Raw genomic sequence first — 12623 nt, 5'->3', positions numbered from 1 at the left:
TAAGAAGTCCAAGGAGAAACACCAAAACTTTACAGAACAAGACAAGATTGCTATTGGGCTGCAGATGGACACTAATTATGGGGCATGTTAGGTAGGCATAATAGGTAATAGAAGGCCATACCAGATCCTCTGATTACCTCTCTTCCTTACCCTCTCTTGAATGGCTCATATATTTTTATCAGTAGCATCCCCAGGAAGGCATGGAACTCTCAAACCCTTTCCGTTGCCAACTCTTCCCCTTCTCCCAACTCCCTATCCAGAGGTGGATCTGCCCATCTTGTTGAGTCTGCAGGTACTAAGCTGGTGACCTTTCATTTTGAACTATCTAAAATGCACTCCTTCTCCCTGCAGTCAGCAAAACTGGACCAACCATGCTATTATCTCCCTCTCCTGGAACAAAGCTGGTGGGTTCTTGACCCTTTTAACATTCTTATTCATTCTCCCACCCTGACTTGTCCTCTCAGGTGGAAATTTGTGCCCTTATAGCCATTCCTTAGGTCAGGGTTCAGGACACTACCTTAATAGGAGCTGAACATGGGACCAGTTTCTTGACCACAAAGAAGTTCTTTCTGCCTTCCTTACCCTCAGCCTTGCTATTTAATTTATAGAGGAAGGCCTGTGATGGCTACTATCTTGGCCATAGCTGGACTTTGAAAACCACAATATGGATAAGCCTCTTTTTGGCAGGGGCATCCTCTTCTACCTGTTTCCTTCTTTGCCCAGTAACCTGAGACAAGGTGGGGGGGGCAGGAAAGAAAGGGAGGGGTACTGACCTTCTCTTCTCTCCCCTCTCCTTCCTCTCTTCCTCAAAAGGCCCACCTGAAGTCTGAGGCTTGAGGAATATGAGTTTCCTGATCTGAATAAAGATTACCAGTCTTTGTGAAAACAAAAAAGTGTTGGGAGATGATATCAGTAGTTGGGTGGTATATTCAGTAGAAGACAACAAAAAGAAACATACAGAAAAAGCAGGAAAATAATAAAATATAAGAAATTCTAGATTCTCTTAATCAACAATTGAAAATAAAAGTTGACATATAACCAACAAGATTGAGAGTTATGTATTCTCTCCAGTTCTCAAAATTACCCCAAATAAGAATTAGAAATTAGAAGTAAAGCAATTTCAGCTCTTTTACACAGATCAAGATATCAAGAAGACTGTGGAGGTAATAATCTTATTAATTCATAGCCAAGAGGATTAGTTCTTAACTTGCTCTCTCAGGATTCACTCTCCCACCAACCTCTACTCTCTGGAATGATAGTTCACCCTGAGTCACAGGATTGTGTACTAATGTATGCTCAGCAACTTCTTTGTGGCTGAAGCACTCTTTGCTAACACCTGCCCCTGGCCTCACCCCTTGTGAACACACACTCGGTAGCAACACCAGCAGACCTCAACTATCATCCCATAACTTCACACCTCTTCCCTCACAAAGGTGGGGATATATAGGAAAAAAGAAATATTCTTTGCCTATGGAGGCAGCATTCTGCAGTAGTGCTCAGTCAAAGAACTAATGAACAGAAAGCACCAGTATGTATGTATGTACGTATGTATGTATGTATGTATATGTGTGTATAATATATACATATATATTAAATGAGATAATCACTTGGTAATTCAGCCACAAGGCCTCAGGGAAAAGAGAATAGCACAGATCTAGGGCCATTTCTGTCCTTCCAGAAGTCATTTGGGGTAGGGATTAAAACTGGTGAAATTTGTCAGTGTAGGGGGAGACTGATACAACTTTGAGTTCCAGCCATTAAGAAGGAAGGAGTCAGAAAGTGAGTAATAGGGGAATAAAAGGGGAAAAGACTGAAATTACTGAAGATACCAGGCAGAAGAAAATACTATTAAAAGCCCTGAGCACAAGTAGATAAACCAATAGGGATGATATTAAAAACAGAAAAGAACATGGCCTCTTGGACATCTAAATGAGATGAAACAATGCTAAACAAATAACTGAAGATAAAGGAAATGTAACTAATATCTAATGAGGTAAGGCAGAGGTGTCAAACACACAACAATCCTGAGTGCTGAACCAGATTAAAATGTAAGCAGGAAATATTTAACAAAATAAAAAATATATAACATTAAAATGTGTTTTTAAGTCAATATATGGCTCATGGAGATACTTGTTTATGGCTTAGTGACTTTCATTTCTATTTGAGTTTGATACCACTGAGGAAGAGTCTTGTGAATTCCCAAGAGAATGAGCAACTGCTTCAGGATGGTGGTTCAAAGGAGATTTAATAATTGTGAAATCAGAAGTTACGGCTTGTAGAGCAGAAATAATTCTCAGAACAAGTAGATAAAGATGGAAACAACATAAGTAGACTACGTGATGGTAAAAAAGAGGCTGAAAGAGAATATAATGAACCTTACAAACAGCCCCACCCTACAAGTGAATCAATAATTTTAGTAAAGCTAAAGTGCAGAATGAGAGGATGCATAAAAGGGGAGAAAGAAAGTAGAAAATAGAAGGCAATGTGTGATATGCCCTAATCAACAAGTCAATGATAAACAATGAAGTGAAAACTCCTTGAATAAGATAAGGAGTGACAGAAGAATGGATGAGGTGACAGAGGGGGAAATTAAATTATCAGGAAAGCAAGGGGAAAATGTCAATTTAGTGGCGAGAGTTCCACTGAAAATTATGATCCTGTGAAGAGAGAGATATATTCTGTTTCCAAATGGACTCCTAAAAAAGTCCTACAATCTGGGGAAGATTTGATGCTGTGCCTTCATGGACAGCATTCGTCCTCAGCAATCAGAGCTTTGGGCAGCAGCTGTAATCCAGGACAGGAAGGTGTAGATATAGAGAGGAGATTTTGTAGCAAATGGGAAAGAAATTGATCATGAGATAGAAATGTGCAATGCAGTCAAGGACAGAACACTTTCTACCAATGATCAATATCTATCCTTTCTGTCTCCTGTAGGAGCTGGTACTTCCAAGAATGAGGGGCAACAGAAAAAAAGGGGGTGTCATGATCTATAAGAAAGTAACATAGGAATTGTTTAGGTGAGGAACTTCAAAATAAGTACTTTAGAAATTTTAATTAGAGAAGGAACACAGAGACTAAAGATGGAAGTAAAAAGTATAAGGCCCATGAATCAAAGAGTAAAAGTTGAGAACAGACAAAAAGGAAGAGAATTAAAGAAAAGAATGAGGTAAAGAAATCCTTTTAGGAAAAGGCTTAGAAAATGAAAAATAAATTAATAAACAAAAGAAATTAGAAAGGAAGGAGGATTTTAAGTAATTGTTTAGATAAAAAAGAGGGAAAGAATTACATAATGATAAAAAGAAGAAAGAAAAAAGAATTAATAAGTACAATTAAACTCAAAAAACAGGGGAAAGGGTAACAAACAGAAAGGAGAGGAATTGAGAGTGAAGGGAAGGGAGCCTGTGATAATAGAGTTGGCTTAAAGTAGATTGAACTATCTATCATCTATCTATCTATCTATCTATCTATCTATCTATCTATCTATCTATCTATCTACCTATCTATCTTTATATATATACACAGATATATACATGCATATATATGTATAATTTCTCAGCAACATATAGAACTTTTACAAAAACTGAACATGTTATCAAGCTACAAAATTACTGCAAATAAATGTAAAAAGGTAAGAATACATTTTTATGGGTCATAATAGAATAAAAATAATAACCAGTTTATCAAACACAAAGACACAAGACACAAATGTAGACTTGAAACCTAAATAACCAGTGGGTTAAAAATTAAGCCATAGAAATAATTAATAATAATATGAAAGACAGTTATGCCTATGAGCCTACATGCAGAAATTTCTGAGATGTAGCTAAAGCAGAGATCAGGAAAATAAATTATCAAATGAAAAGTCAAAATATGAAAGGGGAGGATCAACGTTAACTTATATATCACTAATATTTAACATTAAAAATAATTTATCTCTGAAAGTAGCTACAAAAAACCTGAAGCTTAGGGCAGTGCCCCTTCCACTCTGGAAGCAGAAGCCCACTTTAGCATGGAGTTAAAAGTCAAGAAAGAGGCTGGAAAATGAGCAAGCAGCAGAAAAAGATCCTGATTATGGAAAGTTAGTATGGTGACAGGGAAAATCAAATTAAAAACTCAGGAGAAGACAATAAAGTCGAAATTGTTACATCCAAGGTGTCAAAGAAACATCTGAATTGGCCACAAGCCATAGAGGAACTCAATTTTTTTTAATCAAGTAAGAGAGGTAGAGGAAAAATTGGGAAGAGAAATGAGAGTGATGCAAGAAAATATTGAAAAAAGAGTCAATAGCTTGGTAAAGGAAGCACAAAAAATATTGGATAAAACACCTTAAAGATAGGCCAAATGGTAAAAGAGGCACAAAAATCCAATGAAGAGAACTCCTTAAAAAGTAAAGTTGGCCAAATGGAAAAGGAGGTACAAAAGCTCACTGAAGAAACTAATTCCTTAAAAATTAGAATTAGGCAAGTGGAAGCTAATGACTTTATAAGATATCAAGAAACAATAAAAACAAAATCAAAAGGATAAAAAAATACAATGTGACATATCTCATCGGAAATAGAATTATTGGACTACCTGAAAGCCATGGCCAAAAAAACAAGCCTAGACAGCAGTTTTTTTTCTCAGAAAATTATCAAGGAAAACTGCCCTGATATTCTAGAACCAGAGGGTAAAAGAGAAATGGAAAGAATCCAATGATCACCTCCTGAAAGAGATCCTAAAATGAAAACTACTAGGAATATTATAGCTGAATTCCAAAGCTCCCAGATCAAGGAGAAAGTATTTCAAGCAGTAAAAAAATAAAAAAATTCAAATATTGTGGAGCTACAGTTGGGATTACAAAATTTAGCAGTTTCTACATCAAAGGATCAGAGAACTTAGAATATGACATTCTGAAGAGCAAAAGAGCTAGTTTTACAATCAAGAATCACCTCCCCAGTAAAACTGAGTATTCAACAGACATTCAGTGAAATAGACTTTCATGGATTCCTGCTGGAAAGACCAGAGCTTAATAGAAAATTTTGCTTTCAAAAACAAGGCTCAAAGGAAGCATAAAAGGTTAAACAGGAAAGAGAAATCATAAAGGACTCAACTAAGTTAAACTGTTTACATTTCTACATGGGAAAATGATACTTGTAACTTCTAAGATATTTCTCATTATTAGGGCAGTTAGAAGGAGTGTACATAGAGAAAGGGCATGGATGTCAGTTGAATATTAAGGGATGATTACGTAAAAGATAATATTAAAGAGTGAGAAAAGAGAATGCACTGGGAGAAAGGGAAAGGGAGAGGTAGAATGGAATAAATTATCTAACATAAAAGAGGCTTGAAAGAGATTCTACAATGGAGGGGAAGATGGGGAATCTAAAGGGAATCACTTGAACTTACTCTTATCAGAATTGGCTCAAAGAGGGAATAACACATACTCACTTGGGTGTTGAAATCTATCTTACCATACAGGGAAATAGAAAGGGAAGGGAATAAAAGAATTGGGGTGCTGGTAGAGGAGAGGGCAGATTGGGGGAGGTAAAAGTTAGAAGGAAAACACTTTTGGGAATGGACAGAGTGAAAGGAGAGAGAGAAAGATAAACAAGGAGAAAATAGGATGGGGGAAATACATATTTGGTTAGAATTACTGTGAAAAAATAATTTACAGCAAGTTTCTCTGATAAAGACCTAATTTCTCAAATATATAGAAAAAAGACTCAAATTTATAGAAATAAGAGCCATTACTCAATTGATAAATAGTCAAAGGACATAATGTTCTGACAAAGGAATCAAAGCTATTTATAGTGTTATAAAAATGCTCTAAATCACTATTGATTAGAGAAATGCAAACTAAAGCAACTCTGAGCTACCACCACACACTGATCAGATTGGCTAATACCACAGAAAAGGAAAATGACAAATGTTGGAGGGGATGTGGGAAAGTTAAAACACCAATGTACTCTTGATGAAATTGTGTACTGATTCAACCCTTCTGGAAAGCAATTTGGAACTGTGTGAAAAGGGCTACAAAATAATGCATACCCTTTGACCCAGCAATACCACTACAAGGTCTGTATCCCAAAGAAATAAAAAAGGAAAAAGTCTTATTTGTACAAAAATATTTTAGCAGCTCTTATAGTGGTGGCAAAGAATTGGAAATTGAGGAGATGTCTGTCAATTGGGGAATGGCTGAACAAGTTGTTGTATATAACTGTGATGAAATACTGTTGTCCCTTAGGAAATAGCTCTTATATGCTCTTAGAAAAACCTGGAAAGATTTAAATGAACTGATGCAAAGTGAAATGAGCAGAACCAGGAGAACATTTATACAGTAATGGCAATATTATATAATGATCTATTGTGAATAACTTACGCATTCTCAGCAATACAAGGATTCAAAATAATTCTGAAGGACTTATGAGAAAAAATGCTCTCCATCTCCAGAGAAATAACTGGTGGACCCTGAATCAAGACTGAAAATAATTTTTCTTTACTTTCTTTATTTATCTTGTGTTTTTTGGTCTGTGTTTTGCATGACTATGCACGTATAACCTTTATCGAATGCTTTCCTTCTCATTGGGGAGGGAGAAGGAAGGAGGAGAGAATTTAGAACTCAAAATTTGAAAAATGTTAAATTGGTTTTTTACACGTATTTGGAAAAATAAAATATTAAAATAAAAAATCACATAAAATAATACCAATAGTACACAAATTGTTGAAAAACAAAGAACCCTAAGAGACTCCTTTTGTGAGACAAATATAATCCTAAACCTAACAAGGGAAGGACAAAACAAAGAAGGAGAATTATAGACTAAAATCACTTCTATAGATTTTAATTTTTCAAATAAAATCTCACAAAATAGACCACAGTAATCTTTAGAAATTGCTGTAAAGAAATAAATCATTATGCCAGGGATGTGAGAATTGTCTAGCATTAATAAAACAATCAACATTATTAATAATATTAAAAACAAAATATCTAGAAACATCATGACTATCTCAGTGGATGGAGAAAAAACTTTTGACAAAGTATAGAACTCAAGAATGCTTTTTAAAAAAATACCCACTTGCCTACAAAATATAAGCATAGTAGAATCTTAATACCATAAAAACACTATCTAAAACCAGAAGCAAGCACTATGTGCACTGAGAATACAGTACAATCTTTCACAATAAATACTGGAGTCAAGCAAGGATATTTGTTTTCCTATAAACTTTGACAAGTTTTACAAATGCCTGCAATAGCAAAGAGACAAGAGGATATTGACGGTGTGAGGATATACAAAAAGAAAGTAAAACAATCCCTATTTGCTGATGACATAATGATATACTTAGCAATCCCAGAAGATTAGTAAAGATAATGATTGAGACAATATTTTTAGCAAAGTTAGGGACTACAAAATATACCTATAAAATCAATAGCAGTTATGCATAATAATAACAGAATCCAAGAGGCAAATATGGGAAAGGAAATTTCATTCAAAATAACTACAAATTGCATAAAATATCTAGAGATCAATCTACAAAACCACACAAAATACTTCTATATCTTCATTTGCATAGTGCTTCTGAAAGAATATAAGAAAAGAATTTAAATAGTGGACTACTATTGGTTGGATCATACCAATATAATAAAAACAACATTATTACTGAAGTTAATTTACAGATATTATACCAAACTATCAAGGAAATACTTCACAGAACTCCATAAAACAATAATAAAGTTCTTTCAGAGGAATAAATGAACTAGTCAATGAAGGTAAATAATGAAAAAGGAAATGATGAAGGGGAAATAGCACATCTAGACTTCAAATTACATTTTAAAGCATAAGTCATCAAAACCATTAGGTATTGGTTTACAAAAGAGAGAGAAGTAAAGAATTGCAACAGACCAGACAAGAAGAATAAGAAATTTTAGAACTTGATAAATCAGTAATCAATAAACCTAAAAATAAATAATTTGAAACTATTTTATAAAAAACTTTTAGGAGAACTGGAGAGCAATCTGACAGAAATTAGCCTTATACTAACATCTTACACCATACTCCATAATACATTCAAAATGGATACATGACTTAATTATTAAAGATCATGTCATGAACAAAAAATTAGAAGAGAAACCTATCATAACCCTTTCACAGCTATGGGTAGGAGATGTATGCTTAACCAAACAAGGGATAGAAGCAATTACAACAGCTATTAAGTAATTTTAACTACATGAAATTGAAATGCTTCTGCACAAATAAAATCAATCCATCAGTGATAAAAAGGGAAACAGGGAAAATTCTGTGTGTCAAATTTCTCTGATAAGGATTTGGTATACAGGATATATAGACTACTACCAGGCATATCTAGGCCCCAAAAGTCCAATAGATAAGTGGGAATATAGATATACTACTGTACTGTTGGTAGAGCTGTACAAACATTTTGTAAAGCTATTTGACCTGAAAGTGAGTGGGGATTTCTACCTCCAGAAATTTCTATGACTTTCCTGGAGGAAAGTTGCATGAATGTGACTTTTTGATATTTTAGTGAATGTTTATGTCATTCTCCTCAACAATTAGAAAGATGATATCAAGGTTTCAGTGTGGTGGCTTGGCACAATAAGATAACCAAGCATCCATTATTCCTTTTTAATATGACAAATTTCAGAGGAGCCAGCAAACTCTAATATCTCTTCATCTTCAGACCTGTCTTGTAATGTTCCTGTAACAAATAGACCTAAACAAAAATCCATGATCACCAAAGCCATGACTTGAACCATCCACTAGGCTTCAGAATAAAATTTTTATCTAGGAAGTGGAAATTGAGATGAACCTCTTAAAGCTTCCAGGACTACTCCGGGATGGAGGACATTTCCTTTTAACCTCTCTAGATGAAATATATGTTTTGAGATGAGATGGAAATGGACTAACTTGAGGAGTAAGACTGTACTCAGAATAATATTTGTGTATTAAACTAGCTTTTTTTAAAAAATGATTTCTCATAAGTATAAGTATTTAATTCTTGGTCAGTGTTGGGTGACTAATCCTCTTTGAACTTGGAAGCATGGATATTGGCTTAAAATCAAATAATATTTAATGCACCACAGCACACTTTGAAGGCACTCATCTATTTATGAGATACAAGAGGATATGAATGTTCTGAGAGAGCAACAGAAAATGTTGGTCACCTGATTTGAGCATTGACAAGTGTCCCTTTCCCATTCATTTTTCCTGGAAAGCAGAACATTCTTATACTAAGTGGGTTATGAATGAATGATACTTCACTTGCCTATTTTTAGTATTATTGTCTTTATTCATATAACTTAGTACTTTGGAAAGTCATAGAAGTCATTGTCTGAAAGTTATTAATTATTCTCATGTGTAGAACAGCTTATAATTCAATATCATCAATTTGAACAAATGTTTCAGAGCACTGTGCCAAATGCTAGAGGAAAGAAAAATATCATAAAAGATGTGCCCCTGTCTTCATAAAAGTTACAGTGTAACCAGTGACCATGACACTTACACAAATAACCATAACACAAAATTACATATAAATGCATGAAAGGGCCATAGAAGGTTATGAAAGGTCATATGGAAGTAACATCAGTACTGACTAGGGGATACAGGTAGAAGTGAGGATGATCTTGCCATGTGGCCTTGGGACTGGCTAGTCATGCTGCTGGTAAAGATGCTGAGGCCCAAAAGCCAATAGGGTAAAGTGACGTGGTCAAATGCACACAGCTTATAAGTAGGTGGAGTCTCTGATCGTACTGAGTAAATTTCCCACTTTATCTCAGGTGCAGTGTAACCATGGCTCGTGATCACAAGAAACACCTGAAGCATGTAGCAGCTCCAAAGCATTGGATGCTGGATAAGTTAACAGGAATTTTTACTCTAAGACCATCCACAGGTCCCCAGCTGAGGGAGTGTCTCCCATTAATCATCTTCCTAAGAAACAGACTGAAGTATGCCCTGACTGGAGATGAAGTAAAGAAGATCTGCATGCAGTGATTCATCAAGATTGATGGCAAGGTCCACACTGATATTACATACCCTGCTGGCTTTATGGATGTCATTAGCATTGAGAAGACGGGCAAACATTTCTGTCTGGTTTATGACACCAAGGGATGCTTTGCTGTTCATTGTATTACAGCTGAGGAGGCTAAATATAAATTGTGCAAAGTGAGAAAAATCTTTGTGGGTACAAAAGGTATTCCCCATCTGGTGACCCATGATGCCCATACTATCTGTTACCAAGATCCTCTCATTAAAGTGAATGATACAGTTCAGATTGATTTAGAAGCTGGCAAGATCACTGATTTTATCAAGTTTGATACTGGTAACCTATGTATGGTGACTGGTGGAGCTAACTTGGGTCGAATTGGTATGATCACAAACAGGGAGAAACACCCTGGCTCTTTTGACGTTGTCCATATAAAAGACTCCAATGGCAATAATTTTGCCACTAGGCTCTCAAACATTTTTGTTGTTGGCAAAGGTAATAAGCCTTGGATCTCTCTTCCCCAAGGAAAGGGTATCTGCCTTACAATCGCTGAAGAAAGAGACAAGGTTGGCAGCTAAGCAGAGCAGTGGTTAAATGATTGCAGATAAGAATTAGTAGCGTTTCAATCAAATTGAGATGTTACAATTTTTAACAAAAAAAAATGACTACCCTACAAAAATATAAAATACACAAAATAAGAAATAGGTAGCTTAAACAACTCAGTCTTATCAAGTGAAATTGAACAGGCCATAAATGCCTTTCTCTTCTTTCCTTGGATTAGGGTACTGTGGGTATGAATGTTGCATAAAATATTAGAAGATGTAGTTATATTGGTTTCGCTTAACTGCTTTTCTTTGTTACATGGGACAGCTCACTGATTGGAGGATGAGGAGAGGACATATCCCAAAATGGCTGATATGAAAACAAAAGATATCAAGAAAATATCAAGAAAAAAAAAGAAGTGAAGATGATGGGCATCACAGAGAGGGCATTACAGCAAAAAAGAACCACAGAAGCAAAAGAAGTATGACAGTGTGAGACATATATGGGACACAAAAAATAGATTGGTTTGTCTGAAATATAGTGTACAGTTATCCCTTCCACATCACCAGGGTTGGGGGCCCAGTGCTCTGGTGATCTGGAAAATCTGCAAAAGTTTTTTTGCCCTTCAGAGAAGTCTGAATTATTATGGTATTAAAAGATAAAATATGTTGACATTATACAATAAATATACATATATCTTATGCATTTCTGAGTTTCTAAACTTTTTTTCTGTCACTGGCTGGCCTTCACATGTCATCTGTGGCTTCCACAAAACTCCCCCCCACCAAATTTCCATTTAATTTCATATAGTGACCTGTGATATATCAAAACCACCATGGAGAAAGTCACAATGGGGAAGGAATAATTGTACATGGAAAAAAGCCAGAAAATTGTGGTGGTACTCAGTTGTGGAGGACCCTGAATGTCCAAACAAATTATGTGAACTGTGCAGGATAAACAACAGTTAAAGGTTTTGAGCAGATGAGATCTGTGTATAAGGAAGATTAATCTGGTAGTATAAAGAATACCCTGGAGGGAGAGAGCATGAAGGCAGGATCAATTAGGATGTTTGTACAAGGGTGGTAGGAGCAGGAAGAGAAAGGAATTGGTAAGATAGGAAAAATACGTTGTAGATCAAACTCAGAAACTTCAACAACTGAAAGCTTAGTGGGGGGGGGGGGGCGCTGCAAGAGGGGGAATAGTTGTAAGTGTTATGGGATTCACAGAGCTTTTTGGCTTGGTTCTGGCTATGAAAGGACTTGGTGCTTTGGTATGCAGCAAACATTGAATTGATTTGATTAAGACAGTGCTAAAAGACTGTGCAATTGCACCTATGATTTTTTTTTATTTTTTCAATTAGGTTTTTTATTTTTAGTTTACAACACTTAGATCTGCATGTTTTTGAGTTCCAGATTTTATTCACTTCCCTTCCCCTCCTCCCTCCCCCCACAAAGCAACATGCAGTCCAATATAGATTCTACACAAACTTTCACATTAAGCTTGTTTACACAATAGTCAAGTTGCAAAGAAGAATTGTGACCAATGGAATAAACCATGACAGAGAAGAAACAAAACCAAAAAAGAAGACAAAAAAAAGAGAGCGAATAGTTTGCCTCAGTCTGCATTCAGACTCCACAGTTCTTTCTCTGGATGTAGCTAGCTCTCTCCATCATGAGTCCTTTGGAGCTGTCTTTGAGCCTTGTATTGCTGAGGAGAGCGAAGTCTATCAAAGTTAGTCATCACAGAATCAATATGTCTGCATTTGTGTGCAATGTTCTCCTGGTTCTGCTCCTCTCACTCAACATCATACCATGTATGTCTTTCCAGGATATTATGAAGTCTGCATCTTCCCCATTTCTTATAGAACAATAGTATTCCATTATATTCATATACCACAACTTGTTCAGCCATTCCCCAATTGATGGGCATCCCCTTGATTTCCAATTCTTTGCCAAGACAGAAAGAGCTGCTATAAATATTTTTGTACATATAGGTCCCTTTCCCACTCGTGTGATCACTTTGGGATACAATGCTAGAGGTGGTATTGCTGGATCAAAGGGTATGCACATTTTTATAGCCCTTTGGGCATAGTTCTAAATTGCTCT

General features: G+C 35.7%; 1 pseudogene; it reads left to right on the top strand.

The window, feature by feature from the left end:
* Positions 1-9782: 9782 nt before the first annotated feature.
* LOC118853809 lies at positions 9783-10569 on the top strand (annotated as a pseudogene).
* Positions 10570-12623: the final 2054 nt, after the last annotated feature.

Source organism: Trichosurus vulpecula, chromosome 6, assembly GCF_011100635.1.
Source record: "Trichosurus vulpecula isolate mTriVul1 chromosome 6, mTriVul1.pri, whole genome shotgun sequence".
NCBI lineage: Eukaryota > Metazoa > Chordata > Mammalia > Diprotodontia > Phalangeridae > Trichosurus > Trichosurus vulpecula.
Note: the sequence above shows the minus strand (reverse complement) of the source record. Positions and strands in the feature narration are given on the sequence as shown.